At 45.6% G+C, this 25,594-nt stretch overlaps 1 protein-coding gene across 1 annotated transcript in view; it reads left to right on the top strand.

The window, feature by feature from the left end:
* The window catches only part of LOC311321209 (A-type voltage-gated potassium channel KCND2-like), a gene marked incomplete at both ends in the record, with an annotated part of 39,368 nt that overhangs the window by 1,360 nt on the left and 12,414 nt on the right, over positions 1–25,594 (top strand). The window lies entirely within an intron of this gene.

Here is a 25,594-nt window from a genome sequence, read left to right as displayed (position 1 = left end):
CCATCTTTGTGTCCTCCACAGGTGTATCAAGTGGTCTAATTGGCTCTAGTGAATAGAATCCTATGCAATCAAGACAAATTGACACACCTGTGTAGGACACAAATATGGCAGATCTTGGACTACATTTGGTACCCATGAATAGCCTACTAGCCTACTCCAGTTAAGGGCTGGTAGGCCTGATGAGAACATTCACATTATGTTTGGCCACATCGAACCACATTGAACCAGGGCTGGACTGGCCATGTGGCGTACCGGGCAAATGCCCGGTGGGCCGGACCTACTTGTGGGCCGATCTAAAAAAAAAAGAGCTAACGAACGGCCCATAGAGCAGGGACAGCGGCCCATTGGTCCATTTTCTATACTGACACTGGGCTGGCCCAATGATATGTAGGCCCCACCCCTCCCTCTGTTAGTTTCTGGTGTTATTTGCGTGGGCCGTTAGAGAGCCAACTGGCTGGCCCGCAGTGAATGGCCTGTCCCCCCGTCAACAAATCGCGCAGCACACCCCCCCCCCCCGTCAACAAAACGAAACTGAAGGTGTTCCATCTCACCGCGTCGGCTCGGCTAGTGGCCTGACTGGGGCTACATTTCCCGGTAGGAAATATTCACCCAGTCCAGCCCTGCATTGAACTAACAAAAGCCAATTGTTAATGAGAGAGGCTACAGCAAGGTGTAGGTCAGGGCTTCTCTCTCTCCCTCTCCCCCCGTCTGAATTTCAATTTCATGCTCCTGAACAACTTCGGCTGGATGTGCTGATGCAGCATAAATTAATTAATCATGGTTACGGAGATTATTTTAATTAATTTATATTGATGTCTGTGCACTCATGCCGGCAGCTGCTCGTCTTGAGTTATTGTTCATTGAGGGTTATGTCTTCTCTGCGTGCCGCGGTGGGGCGCTTTCCACGGTGCTGAAACTTCCTGTCCTTCAGTGAGCTGCTCTGAGGTCAGCTCTAAGATCCTGGATGTCTGTGTTGAACTGCCGTCAAAATAATACTGAACTGCCGCGTCTGGCCTACTGAAGCTACACTGAAAATAACCAGACCGTTCCTAATTCAGGTGTATAAATACCCCGGTTGCTACTTTGATCACCGTTTCTATGCATGTGTGTTGCTATTCGTGTCGTCAAGAAAAAATGAGCCCGTCGTGTTAGCTTCCATGCCTCCTCATAATGGAAGATATTGATGAACGTTTTTTATTGAAATTGGGTTGGCCAGAGATTAGATTCTGACCAATGATTATGATGGACAGAGAGAAGGAGAGACGCAAACATAACTGCCAAATATAATAATACAGGCTAAAAGGAATGTCTGCACCTGTGAGACATCTTGCTATCTGCACGTGCAATTAAGTCCATGGATTACAATGATGACAATTAAACAGCAAACAGATCCAGGCAGCATCATATTTATGCGATTTGTTTTCAGACAATTCAACAAGTAGCCTAGTCTAGTCTAGCCACTAGCCTGCATTGCAGCTGGTTAGCAAACAGGTCTGTAGAAAAAATGTTGCCAGAATACTGACCATCTTGTGTTGGCCTTTCACTGCAAATAACCCCATTCTACAAAACATTTACAATAGTTAGGCAGACACTGACCACTTAACTGACAGGTCACTAGAAAGTACAGTATAAGCTACTAGCCTGCTTTCTAAATTGATTGGGATATCTTTGAATGGTGGATAACAACCCCCACCTCTGCAGGAATAAACCGTGTGTAACCGTGTGTAATGTGTGTTACAATATTGATAATCACCAAGGTAACCATCACTGTACCCATCAGTACGTTACTTTGTTTGTCATCTTTATGAAACTCAAGGCTTCTTTCACTAACTCAATATCTATTCACCTTTCATTCACCCACGAAATGGAGCATAATTACTGCTTGATCTCCACGAGTGGCATTGCCTTTGGTATTTAACATCATTATAAACTCCAGTTGGGGATTTGATGGATTATACCCATTATTTATCTCCAGGGAGCAAATAAGGTCGTGTCCCATTCGACACGCTGGCACAGATGGGTTTGAAAAAGATCTTCCACTGTTACAAGGACGAAACTGAAACTACCTTGGTTGTAGGGGCATTGTTGTCAGTCCTTTGTAACCCCTGACAGCTATGTTGATAGATTTGCAACCTGAGCTGAAGGTTTAATGCACCCTGACTATTGGAATGCTTATTGAAAGGCTCACTGGCCTACAGTGAAAATCCATCTCCTGAAGTCACCTCCCTTTCAGAGGAAGACTACCAAAGATTTCCATTCATCAATACATTCTGCCAGGGCTTTTATTGTTGTGTTCAACCCTCTTTAAAAAAAATCCCATCTCCAATGCCTCGTTGAGTTCTATGTTACTTTTGTCACTCTCTCAGTGACAGGAGAACCATTGTAGCATATTTTCCAGTAATCTTGAGACAGTTATTCACAGTGGGAGGAATTCTGATGGCCTGTTTCGAAGCACAGTATGAACGGACATTGATCAAAGTTAACTGAATTCTTGCTCAGGTCTGAAATGAATATTAAGTTCAACTTAGATTGATGTGAGTAAATCTACTTGTGTGTGTGTGTGTGTGTGAGAGAGAGAGAGAGAGAGAGAGAGAGAGAGAGAGAGAGAGGGAGTGGGGGGGGTGGTAGGGGTGGGCAGTCTTCTCTACTCAAGCCTGATTGAAATCTGATTGACTCCCGGACGATGGCCACAACTGCTTTAGACGATCACGATCACATTGTGGTACCTTTCCACTGCATATATTATTTTCAATGTCCCCTGCCGGCTTGCTCACACCCTATGGAGAGACAGTAAAGACAGTGGCATTTCCCCCGCTGCTGAAGGCCCATTGATCGTGCTTAAGCAGACGTGCAGACACTGGGAGAGCAGGGCCCCGGTTCTCAGGCACCTGGCAGGCAGCCTGAGCGAGGGAGAAGGGAGCCCGGAGACCAGCGGAGAATCAATAGCTCTGTGCAGCTGCGTGTTACGCCTCTGTGTCCCTCCGGCTTTCTGGCTGCGCTGGCTAGCAAACACAAGGAGACGACCCACGTGTCCCTCCCCGTTTACGGTGCCCAATCTGCGGTTGCATGAGGATATCATACGAGGAAGAACACGGCTCCGTGCTGAGTTGCCACTGCCAGGGTTTCACAGTATCCAAGAAAAGCTGTGATAATCTTCCAAATGTAAAATTCATAAAACACTGTTATTCAATATCTGGTCTAGGTTTACAGTAGAATATATTACCTGGTCTGGGGTTAGAATGAGGTGCCTTTGATCATCAAGGTAGCTCATTGAAATGGTTGCAGGGGTTTTAGAACCATGTCAATTAGGCTGAGATCCGGCCTGGAGAGGACTTTGCTTGTTCTTTGGTGGATCCACGTGGTCAGTGTGAACTATCCCTAGAGTTTTTTGGGGCACTTCATGTTGCCTTAGTGATTTAAGATGTAACTGGGTACACCGGCGAGAGCATCTGTGAGAATGGGCGGCGGCGGTATAGCTCAGGAGGTAGAGTGGGTGGTTCAGTGATCGTAGGGTCGGTGGTTCGAATCCCGGCTCCACCCGACTACCTGTCAAAGTGTCCTTGGGCAAGACAATGAACCCCAAATTGCTACCAATAAGCAGGCAAGCGCCTTGCATGGCAGATGTCGCCATTGGTGTGTGAATGGCGCTCCGGGCCAGTGTAACAACTGGATGGGGAGCGTGTTACAAATGCAGTACCTATACCTATAATGCTGGAGGTCAAGCGATGCCCACAGGAGAGGCAGGGTGGGATAGAGGGCAGCAGAGCAAAGAGGAGCAGGCATGCCCAGCTCTGAGCACTCATAAACGCACTCTCCCAATCCTAAATTTGCTTTGGTTCAACTGAGCATGTCCTGGTTCCTCCACACAAACCCAAACACATCACGTTTGCTTCCAACTTCTGACCATTGACAATTGACCATTTCTGCCAACCCGCTACCTACTTGGAAACATGACTCCCTCTGAATATCTTTTGGGGTGAAAGGTCACGCTAGGCCGTGGGACATAATGTAGCATACACTGATGTAGGTGGTCCATTTGTGAAACGGATGGAACGTTAGTACAACGCTACTCATATCAGTACACACTTGTCAGAGCAATGGCGCCAGCTACCAAAAGAATGGCTGCTGGATGAGATCCATAAACATGCCGGGGTCTTGATTTAAGAAGAAGGAAGAAGGTTAAGAGACAGCAGGGTCAATGGGAGGCCAGGGTCAATCTCTTCAACCACCATTATTGTAGCCAGCCTTGACTTAAGACCCATACCGCAGTCAACGTCAATATGCAAAACAGACAGTTCATGGTTGGATATCACACGCTGTTTGAAATCCATGACTCCAATCCATAGCTGATGTAATTGAAATGTACATGGTAGATCTTGAGGCTCTCTTACTCTAGCTGTTCCCAAGAGATAATAAATGTGTTTTTATTTACTGTTCATGCTGTTGGTTAATCTCCAAAGCCTCAAGAGAGATTGCTTTTTTCAAAGACAAGCATCAATAACATAAGTGGGCTCTTGGAGAATAAATAATGTACCTAGCATTGTGTGTATTATGTGCAACCGAATGGAGATAATACTGTATAAGTGTTGTGAGACCATATAATGCAGGTGCTTTGAACGAGGAGTGGAAGTTGTGAGATGTGGGCCATTAGCCTACAGGTTGGCTGTGGCCTCGCCAGGTGCTTGGATTGGGGTGGAGAGGCTCTGCTAATGGGAACCTGCTAAAGCCTCTTTCAAGTGGCAGGTGTCTCCATGATGAATCAGACATTGAAACATTTAACGGTAACATGCGCCCTGTATTTTTCCTCCCAACGGAAATATAGAGGAAAGGGGTGGAGAATGAATGGAGAAGGATGAGTGAGGAGAGGATGAGTGAGGGGGGGGATGAGTGAGGGGAGGATGAGTGAGGGGAGGATGAGTGAGGGGAGGGAGCAGGCAGACTTATTCAGGGAAGATTAGGTTGATTGTGAAAGATAGATCCTTTGAAAACGGCAGGGAAGCTCCTTTCAGCGCTAAATTGAAAATCCGCCTGCCCCAGCCTTCCTTTCTCCGCGCTCATTTCCATGATGGCGAGACTATTCTAGACTCCAGCAGTAGAGAATCTCCCGCTGAAGAGATTTACCCGGGAATTATCATTCGGGACCAGAGTGCTTGGCGCTTTCTAGCGCTATGATTGATGTATAGAAGAAGTTATCAATGTATTGATGTCAGTGTACAGAGAGAGAGAGAGAGAGAGATGGAAATACCAGAGGTAGGTCTCTGGTGCCTTCCATTGAGTTATCAGTATTGGTATTCCTGGTGCGCTGCAGTCTCTTTCTCACTCTTCCTCTCATGTTGTTTCAGAAGCGTAAAGGACCAGAGATGCACATATTAATGGCCACTGTGCCCGAGCTGCAACAGAGCTACTCGCCTGACGTTCCGTTGATGTCAGGCCACAGAATGTGGACTGCGTCTAGAGGGAAACATATATCGTCTCCCCTGACAACCAGTTTGATAAATCAACCATAGGGCAAGGACAAAATGTCTGTCCTTCCAATTCATTCCATTTTCTTGACATCTCATCTTAGAAGCTGCGCCGCATACTTGATGCTGGACGTTTTATTAATGCAGTTTGAATGTAGTGCATTAAACAGTCAAATGGAGTGGCATGTTTTCTATTTCATCTTGGGTAACAGATAGTGTAAGAACATAAAAAACGGCATCAGTATTTCCACACCGCTCAGCATTTTCCCTTCTCTCTTTTGCATTGCAAGCGTCAAAGACTAATGGAATTTCCCAGAACAAGATGAAAGTTACCGTGAACGAAGCCGGCATCACTGCATTAGGAAGTAAGGAGATATGTGATAAAAACACATCACAATTTCATTGTTGTTAGGGAGCATTTGCCCAGCCCGGCCCAGCCAATCCAATCTATTGTAGTAGCGCAGAAACCCCAACCCAGCTGGAGGGAATCAAAGATGTGGGAATGTTATATGAGTCTCCTATCTCAGAGCCTGATATGTTGTACAAGATATCAAGACGCAAAATGTATTCCCTCAGATCACTGGATCAAATAGTGTGGAAGTGATGAACCCAAGTCTAGCAGCAAGCTTATCTTGTCAGAGTGCTGTGGGTCCCATTTACATATGCATTTACATACTAATGGAAATGGCATGTGTGATCAAGGTGATCGGTGTGTGCACACACACAATGCTCCCTCATCACTTTTGTTGAAATTGAACAACAATATTCCAAGTCTCTCTTTAGCTCAATGCTTAATGCTTTACATCCCATTTGCAACCGAATTCAAACAAGCATCCCGTTGGTGGGGCTGGTTCTGCATATTGCCCCATGGGGAGGCTAGAGCTACTCTGGCCTGGCTTCAGGTAATTTGCTTTAATGACTTTGGCTTGGTTGTCCATCAGCATACAAAGGGTGAGGCTTTGTTTGTTTTCATAGAGAGACGTGTCAGTAGTCTGTCTGTCAGTAGTCTAACACCAATGCTCTGGCTGTTGAACATGTCTTTGCTCCTGGCATGGGCCTGCAGTGAGAGATGGTCATCACACACAGCTGTCAGTGTATTTATAGGTGCTGCTATTGTCGCATTGGTAACCACTGACGAGAACACTCCTTTTCCCAGACTAAATCAGTCCATCACTCCTAATTCTGGACATTTCCTGTTGGTTCCATTTCCTGGTAGTTCAATTTCTTGGGTGATTACAATCATAGCTCCACTTATTTCTATGATGGAAAATACGTTTTTTTTGTCACCGATAAACAGAAATGAACTGTTAAATAAATTATTCTTATCATTGAAAAATGAGTAGTCGATATGCCAAGGTTCATCTTTGTAAGTCCAAAACTGGTTACTGGTTCCAAGAGTTTACGAGTTTGCAAATCCGGGCTTTCTGGAGGGAGACAAGAGTTCAGCCAAAAGCCATAATAATATTCAAACACTGCATTACTATATATCCACTCTGGGCACAACCCATACATGAATATGCAAACCTCCACTAACCAATTATATGAGAGGGTTACCAGAGAGTAGGGCAGTTCTACAGGTCAATGGCTGACTCTTATGTGAAGACCCCAGGTCATTGTATGGTCTTGGGAATCAGCTACTAGTAGTATTAAGTAAATTGGGCAACCCCCTTCCTTGCTATCACTGGCTAAGCAGAGGAGTTTACACGAGGAGAGAAAGAGTGTTCATGTAAAAATGTTCTCACAAAGCCACATCCACATACGTTCTGGTTACACTGGTGTCAGACATAATAAAGATAGATTTTAATTTATCTATTCCAGTACTCTGTAATGTTCAGGTGGGAAAAAATCGATATATTTTTCTAAATTAATAAAAAAATAAAATGCATGGCACTCAGAATCATAGGAGAATCTATTTGAAAGGAAATCATCAGTTCTCGGTTAAGATATCTTACGGAGAAAGCCTCGATCCCAGATGTATAATGTGATTGTTATGCAGGCAGGCGGGAAAACAATTCAATAATGTCATGTTGAATGTGTCAGGAACAGAGTCAGACTGCGTGTCTACACAACATGTCGTTAGGGAGATCTCACTCTAAGATGACCCACAGGTGACACAGAGAGACTAGGATGATCAAAAAGATTTTAAAAAAAAAAGGCTAGAAAGAAAATACATATACTGGTTCACAGAACACCAGCTTTTCTCCTCGATATATAACCTGAAGATGGACTCACTTGTTTTTCTCAAAGTAATACTTTTTATGTGTAAGGTCACTTATTGATTTCCTAGCTAGCTATTACTTATTCTCAAGATGCAAGTTATATAGTAGTTTAGCACTAAAGCACAAGGACGCAATGTAAAGTCACTACCTGCAAAGTGCACTTTCCACTTAATGTGCACTGAGATGTGCCAGGAATCGAATCGGCCAACAACAAAGGTTATTAATCAACAGTGGCACGCTGAAAACACTAGCCTCGTAGCGGACACAGTCAAAGGCATTTCAGATTCTGGCTGTGTAACCCGTAGAGTTATTACAGTATCTGGGGCCACCCAGTGTCTGGTATCCTCGGCACAGTAAATGAATAATGCGGGGCCCTGCCCTGCCTCCATTTCATGCTGGCCCATTTTTGTGTGTTTATAAAGAGCTTCACTCTGTCTGCCTGCCAGAGAGGCCCTGCTGAGAAGAGTGATGTCAGCCTGTCACCCTGACGCATGGCAGCTGCTTCTTGCCTGCCCAAACCCCTATAAATAGCCAAACATGTCACCAATGTAGGCCAGGTGGTCAAACAGCCACAAAGCAGGCCATGCATGGGGGCTACATTTTTCTCCCTGATCCCAAAGCTATTCTTTTTTTTGACATGTTTTTCAGCATCATTACAGCATTAACAGTTATTTTCTCCTTGCAAACTACAGTATGTAGATCAATACCGTCCCCATTGGCGCAATTAGGAGTTCAATGTATACATTATGACACCAATGTTAAAACACACTTTACACTTCCATGTAAAGCCCCCCCCTGCAGGTTTTTTTTGATTGAGACCTTTATCAGGTGGATCACAGACTTCCTTTCTGACAGGAAGCAGCATGCCAAACTGGGCAAGCGCGGCTCTGACTCCAGGACCATCAGCACAGGCTCCAAAGCTGTTCTTTCCCCTCTACTCTTCTCCCTGTACACGAACAGCTGCACCTCCAGCCACCAGTCTGTCAAGCTCCTGAAGTTTGCAGATGACACCACCCTCATCGGTCTCATCTCCAAGGGCCACGAGTCCGCCTACAGGTGGGAGATGGACCAGCTGCTGTCCTTGTGCGGCCAAAACAACCTGGAGGTCAACACTCTGAAGACATTGATTCTTGTAGACTTTAGAAAGAAACCAACCCCCACCCCCATCACACTGAATGACACCCCAGTGATCACTGTTGACTCCTTCCCCTCCCTGGGCAGCACCATCTCCCAGGACCTCAAGTGGGAGCTGAACATCCCTCACCAAAGAAGAACAGCAGAGGATGTACTTCCTGAGGCAGCTGAAGAAATTCAACCTGCCAAAGGCAATGAAGATAGTCTTCTACACCTCCATCATCGAGTCCATCCCCATGTCCTCCATGGTTCTCCGCCGCAATAGACAAGGACGAGGGCAGACTGCAGCGCATCATCTGCTCCGCTGAGAGGGGGAACGGCTGTAGACCGCCCTCCCTACAGGACCGGCACGCCTCCAGGACCCTAAAACGGGCTGGAAAGATTGTGGCCGACCCCTCCCATCCTGGTCACGGTCTCTGTGATCCACTCCCCTCTGGCAGGAGACTGCGGTCCATCAGGACCGGGTCCATGCCCTGCAAATACAGCTTCTTTCCCACGGCCATCAGACTCATTAACAAGGCCCATGTCCCCCCACGATGCCCCCCCCCCCACACACACACACTGACTCTATACCCTCTACACCACCCCCCCCCCCCCACACACACACACTGACTCTATACCCTGGACCACCTGCACACGACCTCTGATTGTTCCACATACCTCAACAGTACACACATTGCACACACTGTATATATAAAACATCGCTCATCTATCACATTACACTCTGCACACACTGTACAGGTACATACACTCACCACAGTCCATTCTGTATATATTACATACATTGCATTTGTGCCTCCCTTTTTAATAGTATATATTTTATATATTGCACTGTATTTTGTTTGCACTGTATTTTATATTTGCATTTTTTTCTATTGCATATGCACTGTCTTGTCTTTGCACTGTTCACTGTCCTTCACCCTCGTCCCAGGTCATCTGTAACAGCATATGCCTCAACCCTAGTCACAATCCTAGTATGTGTGAACCATATACTTGGCTAATAAACGGATCTTGAAATCTTTGGATAATGAAAAGCCGCCATTGTTCTCCTTATCTGCCTTCAGCTGCGATCAGTGGTTTTATTTTTACCAATAAATTCCGCTAGATGGCAGTAAAAGACTCACGTACATTTGTTTACAAACGAATGGCCAGAGCCATATAAGGCACAGGGGGGCGGAGCAAAGGCACAGGGGGGCGGAGCAAAGGCACAGGGGGGCGGAGCAAAGGCACAGGGGGGCAGAGCAAAGGCCCAGTGCGACAGGCCACCAGTAGGGATGAGTCATTGAAGTAGAGCACTATTACGACGCTATGGCTCCATAAAACAATCTTATAACAGGTGGTTTTATTTAGTTTTGACAATGAGAATAAAAAATAAATGACTGCAGCTTTAAGTTGCGACAGTAGAATAGGTGGATGTACTGTAGCCCAAGCCTATTGTGTTGGGAGAAGAAAGGTGAGCTTGGCTGATGGATTGGTCTGTTGGATGGGCTGGTCACAGCAGGACACAGAGCCAGATCAATACTCCACAGCTAGATCAATAACACATCTACACACAGTCTTCTGTTTTGCCTGGAGAGGGGGTCAAAGGGGTTGGGGGGCATTTTGAATGATGGAAAGACAAATCAAAGTTCATTACATATTATGTTGAGATAACGTTATTTTGTAACATACAAACCCATGCTTGGAAAGTCCAATATGCACCTCAGAACTGCTTGGGTACACTGAACTGACCACACCCTCTGTTTGGCACTTGTTTGGCACTGTGCTACAACCTACCCTGTACCTACTTATATGCCACCACCCGTGACAGACACCTCTGCCCTATGGGAGACCGGGTGAGGATGAGGGTGGGGCAGCTTGTGTTGTAGAGGGCATATAATGTACTAGGAACCACTAATTAGGTCATGACCTTTTTATTGCATCTGTCATGACCTAATCCTTCTAATGATGGGTGGAAATACAACACTGACCTGCCATCGGACCAGCTGAGACCAGCTCTGACCTCACAGGCTAAGATTCAATATACCTCCTATATGCGTTGCTCTTTTGCCTAAATAAAACGAATATGAATATATTAAAGCAATATTAGCTTTAAGACGACTTTAAGTAGTGAAGAGAACAACGAATGTGAGAGGTGATGGATGGATTTGGGTGTTTGTAGGGGTGCTGTTGGACTGATGTGTGGGCGCCCACACAAAGGGCCTCCCTGCTGCGTCATCCCACCAGGAGCAGCCTAGACGCTTCAGGACTGCATCTCTGCATTCATCTCACTTCTATGTCTTAGTATCATGACTAAAGCGTAAACATGATTATTATTAGTCTCCCCCTGTTAATCCCTGTGACTGTGTTAATCCGTGTGGTGGAGATTATGTGTTTGGTTTCCGGCAAGCATGGCCTTATATTCACATAAGGGCAGCAGCCGAACAGTGAGCTTGTGGTTCTGGCTAAGATGGACATTCATAGAATAGGATGGAACCCGCACACCGATTATAGATTGATTCTTTATCTGGGTGACAACGTTTCGATCCGTTTGGATCTTCGTCAGGTCAGTTTAGTATTGCGATGAGCAGGCAAGCTAAACGGAACAGACAGCCATATAGACAGATGAGCGGATAGCATTAATAAAGGAGGTGCCGCTATTAATTTGACATTCAGCTGGGGCCCATTTAAAACTAAAGATGTAGGCACACACACACACACACACACACACTCGCGCACACACACACACACACACACATTTGTATTCAGACAAGCCTGTAATCCCAACTTGTTGCCAGAAGCCGTATGGATTCCTTGACTCCAGTGTTCCCTTGGAGGTCACCAGGGATCATGTCAGCCGGCCAGGAAGAGAGATCCCACATCAGGCTCTCTGATGTGACATTCAATTACCTCTAACGGTCAACTGGTCTCCAAGATTACAACAAGGGAGGGGGAGAAGGGATCTCAAAATCAATTTTGCGCAGGGTTTGTTACCATATTGCCGTGTTCCCCTTCTCCATACCCGTGACGATACATGTTGGTGACAGAAAAAAACGCTGTCATTCCAACCCGCCAACATTTGTTCACAGAAATGGAATCAATCAAAGTTAATGGACCGTAATCATCACCACAAATACCCTGTCACTCATTCGTGCTCCTCCAGAGCATCAGTCCTCTCAACAATATGTCAACGATGACACACATTTCCTTATTGACGCTTATACACATAGATAGAATTCACCAGCTTTAAAATTGTTCGCCCGCTGGTGGTATTGTAGTGTACATCACAGTGCTTTTTTGATTTATTTGCCAAGAATGGATTTGTAGCTCTGCAGATCTACAGCTCATTTGTCCTCTAGACTTGGCCGAGAATAAATGATTATATTGTCCATGCTGTGCACTGTTGGTTTCTGATTATAAATCATACACACATGTAGAATGCTTGGTATGGATGCGCTCCAGAGAGACAGTCCCACACGTATTGGTGTTTGATGAGTTTTAACAGTCGAATCCCGACTGTGCTTCACAGACCTCAACAGATGGAGGAGTCCAATTAGAAAGAAGCAGAGTGAACGGGAGTGGATCCTCCATCTTTATCCACCTCCCATAGGAGGTTCTCAGTACAGTTTCAGCACAGGCACTAAACAAACGCCACCACTCATTTTTGGGGACGTGAAAAAAAAGATGTTGGAAAGGTACAAAAAAGCCTCACATTTTGTTCTTTAATGTGAAATGGTCAAAGTAATTTGAAGCCGTTGAATATTGATAAAGCTCTCTGTCCATGTTAGGCTGTGAACATCCCTGTCTGATTGATTCTCCAGGGGCAGGCGTCCTGTAAAACGATGGCTTCGCCGTCAGCCCACGGAAAAAAAGGGAAGTGAGAAAATGTTTAAAAATAGTAACCCCCCCGGGGGTTGAGAGAGGGAGGGAGGAAGGGAGGGAGTGACGATGTGGGGTTATTAAAAGGAATAACCTTCATTCAGTCATGAATATGTTAACTATTTACCAAGACATACCCCGCTGAACCTGAGCTGTTGTGCATGAGCTCAAACATTACTACAAACATTACTGCTGCAATTATTCATGGGGGGGGGGGGTCTGTCCTCTCCAATGACAAAGATGCTTGAGTGATATGAATAATAAATAATGTGTATTATCAAGCAAGCATTCTCCTGATTAGTGCCCCAAGGGTCACTTTAATTCAGTCTTCGCCAGCTCCTATGGCACAAACTTGAAATTCATTGCCACCGAGCAGCATTGTTAATAAAGAAGAGATTGTGTCCACGACTACACAATCTCACACATGACTAACCCCATTTGTTCCCTTGTAGAATGATCTTTGCTTTATGTTATTTTTATTTTTTTTATTTTATTTTTTAACAACAAAGCCCCTGAGGTATTCTCTTTCTGTCACCTTTGTGATTTGACAAGAGAGTTCCAACTCACGAGGGCGGGCGGAGTCGGTAATGATGTCCCTGTTCACGCATGAAGCCGGGCTGGAGAGGCAGGTGGGGGGAGGTGGGCCCTGGAGGTGGGCCCTGCAGGGGGGCCCTGGAGGTGGGCCCTGGAGGGGGGCTCTGGATCCGGCGCTCCGGTGCTGTGTTCAGGGCTCTGCTCCACTCGGCCCCGGGGCCCGGTCCACAGCTGTTGGAGAAGGTGCCTCTCTGCCAGCCCTGCCGGGCCCGCTTCACAACCCTTCCCCCAAGGTTCTCAGCGGTTCCTGGTGCCGGATGCTATCTGGGCCCACTGCTGCGGCCCTGCGCTCGGTGGAGAGCTTGAATACGTCTCTCCCCTCTCATCCTTCTTTTTCTCCTCGTATCACCCGAAGAGCTGAAGTGTTCTTTTGAGCTGGCAGCTGCTGTTTGGTGTTTTTAAATGCCTGGAAATATTGTCTTCTTGAAGCCTGTCTCAGACATTCCCTGAGGTAGTCGATGCGGTAGGGGACTAGTTCATCATTACACTGAAGGAAAATCTCTTACAAGCATTTTTAGCTGCACATCCTCGGTATGTTTGTGTGTGTGTGTGTGTGTGTGTGTGTGTGTGTGTGTGTGTGTGTGTGTGTGTGTGTATGTGTGTGTACATAACTGTATAATGCATGTTCCAGCTTCTCTCCAGCTCTGGACATGCTGTATATGAGCAGCAGACCCAGAGATAAGGGGAGCAGGCCGTAGGGAGCAGAGGGAGCAGATCAGACGCTCTGTGAAATCACACATCACAGTTAATCTCTCACTGTCTACGTCGGCGCTGCCGCCGTAATCTGCTGTCAGAGCGACGGCGCTCCTGGACCGGTTCCCCTTCACGCCACGTACGTCCTAATCCTCAAGACCTTTCCCTCACTTCCATCACCTGACCTCTACGTTCAAGGTCAAAGGGCGGTCTGAACCGTTTCTTACCATTGCATGATCGATCCAGTGGGTGGACCCCGATGTTTGACCTCCGACCCTTGAGTCTGTTTACGTCAGAGGGGGGGGGACGTGCTATTCTTAGGAGCACAGCTCTCTGCTAAAGAGCAATCTGGAGCCCCTCTGTTTCTCTCTCTCTCTCTCTCTCTCTCTCTCTCTACCTCTCTCTCTCTCTCTCGCCTGCATGGCGATTAACCTGTGATGAATACAGAGTGAGTGCATTACCATAATCGCTTGACTGATGATTTCATTTTATCTTCACATTTTCGCATAATCCAAAGCTATGCAGTGCTCCCCCCAACCCCCCCCCCCCCCCCACCCCCCTAATTCCCCTTTCATGTTCCTCTGCCCTCCTCATTCAACCATGGAAGAGTGTCATTTTATTATCTAAATGTTACACTGATGTTTTATTTTTTGCCACTGGCTCCAGAAAGTAATGTAAAGAGAAATGAGGGGAAAATCATGTGGAAGGAAGAAAGAGAGATGGCCTCTGAGCAACAGTGGAGTCAGTTTACTTGTGTTTAATTACATCTGGGCTGATCAAAGAACTGGATCTCTCTGCCTCTAGTCTGCCTGATGCGAGGAGGCTGATGAAAAACACTGTATTTCTGAAGAGTAGGCGTACACACACACACACACACACACACACACACTCAGCCTGGATATTCATATGTGAATACCCTCACCCCACACATTTGTATGAGGGTGAATACCCTCACCCCACGCATTCGTTTTATTAGGAGTTTGCAGACATCTAACCTTCATGTACAACATCTATTAAATCGCAATTAAATTAAACTGCTAGAGGGAATTATTCACAATGACGAGAGGGGGGAATGAAGTGAAGGTATTTAGGTTTGTGATGGGAACGAAACCGTGCGGCCATTTTGCACAGCACAGCATTTGTTTTCACGTTTCAGCAGGCAAAATGGAGAGATGGGAAAGAGAGAAAGAAAGGGGAATATCATAAAATGGAGAGATGGGAAATGAGAGAAAGAAAGGGGAATATCATAAAATGGAGAGATGGGAAATGAGGAAGAAAAGGAAATATCATAAAATGGAGAGATGGGAAATGAGGAAGTGGTGCTGGCACTACATGGCAAAGAGAAGAGAGAGAGAGAGAGAGAGAGAGAGAGAGAGAGAGAGAGAGAGAGAGAGAGAGAGAGGGCCCTCAGCTCATAGGGAGAGGCAGGTCCAAGCAGAGCAAGAGTGAGTGAAAGTCATCCTGCAGAGCGGTAGAGAGGAAAGCTTTTTTTAATTCACGCCTGACTCTCTTAAGACGATGTCCTGAATAAGGAAGCCTGTGAATGCTAAAGTCAAAGCCATGGCGATAACTAGCTGCCTGGTTTCACAGGGGTCAGGTTTAAGATGGGATTTGGATGGGCTCTGGGAATACATAGAGAGAGAGAGAGAGAGAGAGAGAGAGAGAGAGAGAGAGAGAGAGAGAGAGAGAGACGAGGTGCCTTTGCCAGAGCTATATGTGAAGGATTATTCAATATGTTTTATCTGTCTTTGCATGGCTAAAAGAGAGATACTCAATGGCCTTTGTGCCGGCTGTGCTCTGTCAGAGCCCAGAGTAGCTGAATGGTGCAAAATCAATGCTAAATGGACTTCTCTGCATAGCAAGACTTCATTTACATAGACTGCAGCCAAACATAAAGCATCTTTGTTTTATTTGACTTGAATTCACCAACCTGGAAGACAAATTAACTTTTCCTGTGAGGCTGTGCAGACGGCTCTCAATTTCAATACAGTTCAATTCAAGATTTTATTTCAAAGCTTATAACCACTTAGGAGACTTTCACTGGAAGAAACGAAAACCATAACTAAAAAACAATAAAAAATAAAAAGTAAAAATAAAAACACTACAAATCACTGCAAATGCATCCCACGGTTTGAAAAGGAAAAGGAAGAAGCAAAGCTTATCTGATCCATCCAACCCCCCTCAACCAACCCCCAGCTCTATCTATCTGAATCCAACCCCCAGCTCTATCTATCTGAATCCAACCCCCAGCTCTATCTATCTGAATCCAACCCCCAGCTCTATCTATCTGAATCCAACCCCCAGCTCTATCTACCTGAATCCAACCCCCAGCTCTATCTATCTGAATCCAACCCCCAGCTCTATCTATCTGAATCCAACCCCCAGCTCTATCTATCTGAATCCAACCCCCAGCTCTATCTTGACGTTTACGCATTTGTTTCTTCTCAGTGATCATGTCGTCCAGATGCAAATGACAAAAAAAAATAAAAAAATAAAAATAGATCCGCACTCCCGATTAAAAAACAGGTCGTAAACGCATCCGTTCTGCTGCTGTCATGAAATAAAACAAATATCATAACCGTTAATCGGGAGTGAGGATCTATTTCTTTTTTTTTCATGTCCATCTGGACGACATGATCACTGAGAAGAAACAAATGCGTAAACGTCAAGATAGAGCTGGGGGTTGGATTCAGATAGATAGAGCTGGGGGTTGGTTGAGGGGGGTTGGATTCAGATAGATAGAGCTGGGGGTTGGATTCAGATAGATAGAGCTGGGGGTTGGTTGAGGGGGGTTGGATGGATCAGATAAGCTTTGCTTCTTCCTTCTCCTTTTCAAACCGTGGGACTCATTTGCAGTGATTTGTAGTGTTTTTATTTTTTACTTTTTATTTTTATTATTTCGTTCGTATTATTTTCTTTTCTTCTGGTGAAAGTCTCCTAAGTGGTTATAAGGTTCGAAATAAAATCTTGAATTGAACTGAATTGAAATTGAGAGCCGTCTGCACAGCCTCACAGGAACAGTGAATTCGTCCTCCAGGTTGGTGAATTCAAGTCAAAGAAAACAAAGATGCTTTATGTTTGGCTGCCGTCTATGTAAATGAAGTCTTGCTATGCAGAGAAGTCCATTTAGCATTCAGCCGCTCTGGGCTCTGAGAGAACACAGTTGGCCTAAAGGCCATTGAATATCTTAACTTTAATCGGGAGCACGGATCCACTTCTTTTTTGTTGAACTTCCGAGTATCTGCACCCGACGTGAGTCTACACTTTTGAAGTTGAGTGCGCCAGTCCTTTGTGTCCAGAGGGACATGCTCACTACACGCGGGCTATCATCACCGAGCTTGTTTTGAGAGGTTGCCGAGTGCAGTGCACCTGTCCACCTCGTACAGTACAGAGTCATTCAGATCTCCTATCAGACACAGGCTCATTGTGCTGCCCTTCATCCCCTGCAGTGGAGATCCGGCGTGCTAATCCCAGCACCCCTGGGGTTCCCCTGTATAGTGGTGGATATCTCATCCCAGCACCCCTGGGGTTCCCCTGTATAGTGATGGATCTCAGGAGGAGGATCAGAGCAGAGCCCTATCAGCTCACATACTCTAATACCACCAGCCCTTAGACTCTGATCCAGGGAGAGACAGCAAATCTGGGGTTGGGGTGGAGGTGGTTGGGGTGGAGGTGGTTGGGGGTGGAGGTGGTGGTGGTTGGGGGTGGAGGTTGTTGGGGGGGGGGGTCTTGGTTTGGGGGGTGGTAGTGTTTGGGGGTGGAGGTGGTAAGTGGTTGGGGGGGTGGTGGTTGTGGTTGGGGGTGGAGGTGGTGGTGGTTGGGGGGGTGGAGGTGGTGGTGGTTGGAGGTGGAGGTTGTGGTGGTTGGAGGTGGAGGTGGTGGTGGTTGGGGGTGGAGGTGTTTGGGGGTGGAGGTGGTGGTGGTTGGGGGTGGAGATGGTGGTGGTTGGGGGTGGAGGTGGTAAGTGGTTGGGGGTGGAGGTGGTGGTGGTTGGGGGTGGAGGTGGTTGGGGGTGGATGTGGTGGTGGTTGGGGGGGTGGATGTGGTGGTGGTTGGGGGTGGATGTGGTGGTGGTGGTGGTTGGGGGTGGATGTGGTGGTGGTGGTGGTGGTTGGGGGGGTGGATGTGGTGGTGGTGGTGGTTGGGGGTGGATGTGGTGGTGGTTGGGGGGGTGGATGTGGTGGTGGTTGGGGGTGGATGTGGTGGTGGTTGGGGGGGTGGATGTGGTGGTGGTTGGGGGGGTGGATGTGGTGGTGGTGGTGGTGGTGGTGGTTGGAGGTGGAGGTGGTTGTGGTGGGGGGGTGGATGTGGTGGTGGTTGGGGGTGGATGTGGTTGTGGTGGGGGGGTGGATGTGGTGGTGGTTGGAGGTGGAGGTGGTGGTGGTGGTGGTTGCTCCAAGGTGCATGGGCTGGGTTTGGGCTCTAAGGAGGTTCTTCTAGAGCCTGTGGAACATATCTGTCTGGGTATGGGAGGGAGGAAGCTTAATCTCCATACCCAGTGTTACCCAGTGTTACCTCAAGGTTAAACCTCTTTAAGTGACAGATTGGACGTGGACATGAGAAGTTCATGTTTGGTGTTGGTCTTTTGACACATGTTTATGTTCAGTTGGCATTGGACTCTCCCCATGTCCTCTGTTACAGTCAGCAGTTGCCTCTATTCTCATGTGGATGAATGGTATTTACTCCTGGCAGCTAAAGCATTGTAAACTGCACTCTACATTTCTGCAGCCACTATCATCAGTCACTTGAAATTTTCATTGAAGGAACATCATTTTTGTATGACTACATTTTTCAGCGGGACATTCTTAATGTCACATTTCTGCTCTCAAGACGTTCTCACAGCTCTCAGCATGGATGCTGGCAGTAAATTAATCATATGGGTAGTAAAACCCATGACAGTTTTAATAAATATTTAAGAATTTGGTAGATTTTGACATGTAGTACTCATTCCGTATAATGTGACGAGAACTCCTCTGGATAATATTTCTTTTTTGCGGGAAGCTGAATAATATGCTTTGGCATTAGCTGCTGCTGCTCATGGATTTGGTTAGATAATTAAACTTTCATTGTATCCATTATCTAACTGTCCGCAATGATAAAAGTACTGTATATCTTTAGATATTTACTCAGTATTTTATCCAAAGGTTTAGAGAATCCTATAACCATGGAGCAATGAAGTATGTTCTTGTTATGTTAAGAACATCTTCTACAGCTTCTACATAGCAAGAACATTTGTGAAGAAAAGTCCCTGGGAATGCTCTCTCCCTGCATTCTGTGGAATGGCAGTTTTTACCCAACTGAGAGCCTCACCGGATGTGTCCTTCAAAGCTGGGGACACTCATCGTTAGGGCTGTACGATATATCGTTTACGCATCGCCATTGCGATGTGCGCTTGCGCAATAGTCACATCGCTGGGCCTGCAATTTTCCTCCTGCTAGTCAAACTCAAACACGTCATGATAATTCAAAATTCAATAGCCTACTAATTTACCAGCTGGCTTTTTCTATCTCTCTACTCTGACCTTTGGAAATTGCGTTTTGACTATTATAATGCATAAAAGAATAACATAGATAGAACAGCTTAGAATAGCAGAACATATTCAAATCGAATAGAATATCCTAACAAAATGAAATACAGATAGGCCTACTTTTTACAATGCTGCGCAACCATGCATTTTAGAGAGATTGCCAGATTGGGCTGGACTTTGGTCAGCAGAAAATACTGCACAAAATACGCTCCCGTGGCTATGTATGGAAGCAATCAGTCATCAGTCTTATAAATCATATAATTAGGAAACTCATAGTCTATTTTATCATTGTTGTATAGCATAGGCCTATATTTTGTCTTGTCTATTTTTTGTAGTTTGCAAAGAACTTTCACGAAGGAAAGTAAAAGGGCTGAGGGCAGCTCAGTTGGTTACTCTAGATGGGCAAAAGCGCCTATTTGGCAATATTTCAGATTTAAACCCAATGCTAATAGCTGGAGAAACTCATAACATCAATGAGGCAATCTGTGAACTCTGGAGCTCGTGAACACCGTTGCTCTGTGCTGCGAGGCTGCGAAGCAGACACTTTCAGCTTATAATTGTAGACTCCCAAGCTTAATATTTCAAAGTTTTTTTTAATTAATTGAATGAGTAAAATACAATTAAATATATGTAATTTATTTCGTTTAAACAGTTCACATTCCTTCTCCGCCTCAGCAGACAGCAAACACGGAGATCAGTAGGCTACACCTGACATTGTATAATTCCATTAGCCTACTTTTCCTGATGTTTTAAGTTTGTGCCGTGGTATCGTTTCAGTATCGGTATCGAGATATTTTTAGCAGGTATCATATCAAAGTTGTAATTTTGTTATCGTGACACTGTATGGTAGTCTGTCTGACATAACATGAATGATTCAGACCAATCACAATTTTAGTTAGTTTTAGTTGAGTTTTTAAATGATGCTCAGCAGCGCTGCCCCGCCCCGCTGGAAGGCGAGCACAAGTCAAATAAAATGAAAATGACAGAGAAAGGGGACGATTTAGTGGTTAAAAGAAAGTCAACGTCTGACATTTGGCGTTACTTGGGCTCCTGGTTTTTGCCAGGTCTCAGTCTCACAGGTGTGGTGGATCGGGCTGTGCCTCTACTGTGGCAGGTGCTGGACTGTGAAAGTGGGGAAGTGAATTACCACTTAAAGGACTATGGAGCTCTGTGGCGCCATTTGCTTGGTCAAGGTCACACATTTTCATTTTTATCTTGTCACCAACCGAGCCGGACGGCCATGACAAAAGTGGGAGACGCAGACCCAAACTAAAAGTTTAACAATAATTTATTTGAAGGATAATGCACAAGCAAAATAAAGTCAACCTAAACTAAACTAATAAATATGGGATGTGTGGATAATCAGGAAATCAGTAGTGTAGTGGGTGTATGCATGAGTGAGATGGTGTGCCTGTGTATAGTGTTGTAAGGTTGCAAAGTTGCAAAATGAAAGGAAACCAATCTAACCAAGGAGAGCCAATTAAAGCTAACCAAGGAATCCAAACACAACTTAACTAAAGCCTATCACAACCAAAAGATATTAAAACAGAGGTCAAACACAACCAAGGACAAAATGGGTGCCTCCAGGGAGGAGAGGAGAACACCGAGGCCCTGCTGGACTGCAGGGGTTGATATCGGTCCCTGACAGCACCGGGCCCAGGTGCTGCCAGTCTGCTTGATTTCCCCTAATCACCGGCCACGCCCACCTGCTCCCCTGAAACTCATGGTGCGTTCCAGTGAACGTCAGATATATCGTTACTTCCCGGCTGTAAGGTCGGAAGGACGGCCTGTGGCGTTCCAGTGCTTTTGGTCAGAAACATCGGACATCGGACACATCAACAAACAACAACAAACATGGACGCCAGAAAAAAGCTAATTTTCTCGCTCATTGTTCATAATAAAAGAAAGCAAGTGGCACAAAACTCTTTGGCGCTTTTGCAGACCCACGAACAGCAGCGAAAACTCATTAGGTAACGTTAATGACATTAATAATGTATTTTGTGGTGCAATGACATTAATAGCCTAATGTATTTTGACTGGTGTATCAATGCTAATGATAACTTCCGCCATTTTTCCTGTCCTGAAACGTCATGTAGCGTCAAGAAATTAAACAAAATTCTGAAAGTCTGCAAGAGACTGACCTTGTTAAGAACTAGCCCTGATATCAAGAGACTGACCTTGTTAAGAACTAGCCCTGATATCAAGAGACTGACCTTGTTAAGAACTAGCCCTGATATCAAGAGACTGACCTTGTTAAGAACTAGCCCTGATATCAAGAGACTGACCTTGTTAAGAACTAGCCCTGATAACAAGAGACTGCCCTTGTTAAGAACTAGCCCTGATATCAAGAGACTGACCTTGTTAAGAACTAGCCCTGATATCAAGAGACTGCCCTTGTTAAGAACTAGCTCTGATATCGCTGCATGAATTAGAAAATAGTAAAAATGGATATCTTGCATTGTCATCTTTGATAGTCTTTCAGTAATTTAATTGCAGTGACTCATGTGGATTCAGATGGTGCTGTTTCAGGAAGTACTCAGCTGTTTCAGGAAGTACTCTGCTGTTTCAGGAAGTACTCAGCTGTTTCAGGAAGTACTCAGCTGTTTCAGGAAGTACTCAGCTGTTTCAGGAAGTACTCAGCTGTTTCAGGAAGTACTCAGCTGTTTCAGGAAGTACTCTGCTGTTTCAGGAAGTACTCAGCTGTTTCAGGAAGTACTCAGCTGTTTCAGGAAGTACTCAGCTGTTTCAGGAAGTACTCAGCTGTTTCAGGAAGTACTCAGCTGTTTCAGGAAGTACTCAGCTGTTGAAGATAAGGAGGCAAATGAACAAACAGTCCTCTGCGATAAAAGAGGAAATCTCAAATTAAGGAAATGTCAAATTAATTTTGAAGCATATTAATTAGTGCCATGAAACAATGAGAACAGATAGCGGTGCCTGGGATCGAGAATGTGGCAAAGCAGTATCTTGATACAAATCACTTGACAAGTCAAAGTGATTAACCCAACTTATTAATCAAATTAGCTGTGTTCCATTGCTCTTCATTTCTTCATTTCAGCATCAAAGCCCAGCAGATCAAAGTTTGTTAGGCATTAATACATTAAATTACAGTCATTTAGCAGACGCTTTTATCCAAAGCGACGTAGGAAAAGCCAATGTAGTACTTGCCAGAACTCAAAAGTGCATCTCCTTTCTAAAACAAGTGACTAAGAGCATATTCTAGTGCTGTAGGTAAAGTGCAAGAATAGCAATCTAAAATACAATAGGTGCTTAAGAGGGAGGATTGTTGTAGTACTTCTTGAAGAGGTGAGTTTTGAGCCTGCGACGAAAGATGGGCAGCGACTCTGCTGTCCTGATGTCAGTGGGCAGCTCATTCCACCACTGCGGGGCCAGGACAGAGAAGAGCTGTGACCGCATCGATCGACTGCAGGGGCCTCGGAGTGACTAGTCGACCCGAGGTAGCAGAGCGTAGCGGTCAGGAGGGGGTGTAGGGCTTGACCATGGCCTGGAGGTAGGAGGGGGCTGTTCCTTTCATTGCCCTGTAGGTTAGCGCCAGAGTTTTAAACTGAATGCGAGCCGCTACAGGGAGCCAGTGTAGTGAACGGAGAAGGGAAGTTATGTGGGAGAACTTGGGGTGGTTGAACACCAGGCGAGCAGAACTTAGTATGAGAAACTTAGTACCACCACAGGGGAGTAAAATGACACGATCTCAACCCCGTTGACAGCTCCTCTCTCTGCTGAGGGATCTCGCACAATCCTTCCTGAGGTGTCATCACTGCTAAGCTGTTGGCAGCCATCTCTGAACTATCAATTACTGGGACATGAGGAACGAGGGGTTTATTTTGGACATGTCCTTCCTTGGTTACATCAGAAACTGCATCCGCGTTGCCACCTCGGATCGCTGATCATTGAGAAAGTTTGCAAGACCCTCACTGTTAAGGGTGTGTCTCGTGTGTGTGTGTGTGTGTGTGTGTGTGTTGTTGATATGACCGTCAGGTAAGTTCTCTGTCTTGTTTGGGAAGTCTAACAGTCCCAACCTGAGCTCCTGCCAGTGGTGTAGATGTCCATGCTATCTATTTGTTTAGTGGTTTCATGTGGTTTCATGAAAAATGGCTTGTATTTTGAGTGAAGAGATTTACAATTTATATTTTGTAAACACATCCACAACTTTTCTCACGTACCACTTACGAAATGGCAGTCAGATTTCAGACAGGGTTTCTGCAAGACGATCAAGGAGCAAGATTGCTTTTTCAAGATGGGGAACAGGTTTAACTAAATCCTGTTTTTCATACGTGGCGGGTATCTGTGTATGTTTCGGTGTGTGTGTGGGTTTCGTAGGAGGTGGGGGATGGGGTGTTGGTGATTACATTATATTTGTTTAGCAGGAGAAGTGGCCAGCTATGTAGATGCATGTCGGAGTTGTCCCTGTGATGCATCTCAGGTCAGTCTTTGAGGTCACTGATAGGGTTGACCTCACCAGCCTGGCCTCTCTCAGGTTGTTCCAGCAGCTCATAAATGTTTGATCAGTCTATTACCCCTGCCAGGGGGTGTTCAATCCCCAATTCCGGGTCTTAGATATTCCTCCTGATCTGTTCCATTCATCTTACCGACGCCACGCGGTGAAGCCTCGGCCTTCCCTCTCAGTCATAGTCATCCCACAATGCAGTAGCATTTCCATAGGATGCCTATGCACCGTCTCTCAGCCAATCAGAGTGCTAGTGTGGCTGCAGAGTATGGTTGTTTGAGGTGGGCGGAGCTCTGGGGCTGGATACTCGCTCATCCAGACACTCGTCTTCCTACTCTGCGGGCTGGATTAAGATCTAGCCATCCATCTTCATGTCTCCAGGCCGGCGGTCAGCCTGGGAGGCAGACCTTGATGATAGCAGTAACTGAGAGGCAACAATGTAGGACATTACTCTGCCTGCTGTTAATGCTGCTCTCCGGTGTTATCGAGAAGTTTGAATCTCTGTTGAGACTCGCTGTCCTGTGGGCATCCATCACTATTGAAGAGTTGTGTAGACTTTTTTTTCCTTCAGTCTGCACTGGTTATGTAACTTTGAGCACAATATGAGATCAGGACAGTTGCAAATAGATACAGTATCTGAGGTGTGTGGTAGTCCATCCCTCACAGAGTCCTCTCTTATTGGATTTAAACTAGAGATGCAGCGATCCACTTTTTTCAGTTCCGATCCGATTCTGATACCAGAATTTGGATATCTGCCGATACCGATCCAATACCAGCGGTCTTTTTTCTTGAATCATTATTTATCATTAACTTAATTAATTGGGGGGCGCAAATTACATCAGGTAAGTGGGGGGCTCTGGGGAAGAAAGGTTGAGAACCCCTTCTCTAGTGTAACCAACTCGAGCAGAGCACGCAACTCAATACTTTCACTTTCACTCGCGAATGTTCTTTGCAAACTACTTAAAACTTTTTTCAGCATAACGTTTGTTTTCGCACCAAACTTTTTGCAAACATAAGCAGACAGTCTGAAAGGTAGCGTGGTTTGGTGAACTAGACACTGGACTGAGGGAAATGTGAATTGTAGCCTAGACTGAATGGATGAATACCTGAGTTGAGATGCTTGATGAATTATATATTAGTTGTGTTGTAAGTCAAAGTTGTATCCCTACCCCTCGGAACATTGACTTTGCAAATAGGATATTGCAAGCAGCTGTCGAACTAGTCGGTAGTTAGCGTGAAAAATCTCCGAATGGGTGATCCTTTGGCTGGCTCCATGTTTGCTCCATGCACAGCTTGTTGTGTTTGCCGCCTGGGGTGAGTAAGTTGCTTGCACATGACGTCACATGCTGCGCATCGCATAGAAATGGATAGAATAGTCTGGTTCCTATGGATCGGGCTCATTGCCACCGATATCCGATCTAGTTATTTATTCAATATCGGGGCCGATACCCGATCTAAATATGGGATCGGCGCATCCCTAATTGAAACATATTTTAGCCACCTCTGTAGTACGAGAGAATTCTGCCTGAGTATGTTTTTGAATGTTGTATCTCTTAATAGGCGTTCAAGGGTATGTACATTATCTATAATTGACACATGCTGTGGAGCGAGGGCCGTGATTACATAAGGAAATGGCTTGACCCGT

The sequence above is a fragment of the Borostomias antarcticus genome (assembly GCF_949987555.1).
Source record: "Borostomias antarcticus genome assembly, chromosome: 18".
Lineage (NCBI taxonomy): Eukaryota > Metazoa > Chordata > Actinopteri > Stomiiformes > Stomiidae > Borostomias > Borostomias antarcticus.
The sequence above is the reverse complement of the archived record's forward strand: the minus strand, read 5'-3'. Positions and strand labels throughout refer to the sequence as shown.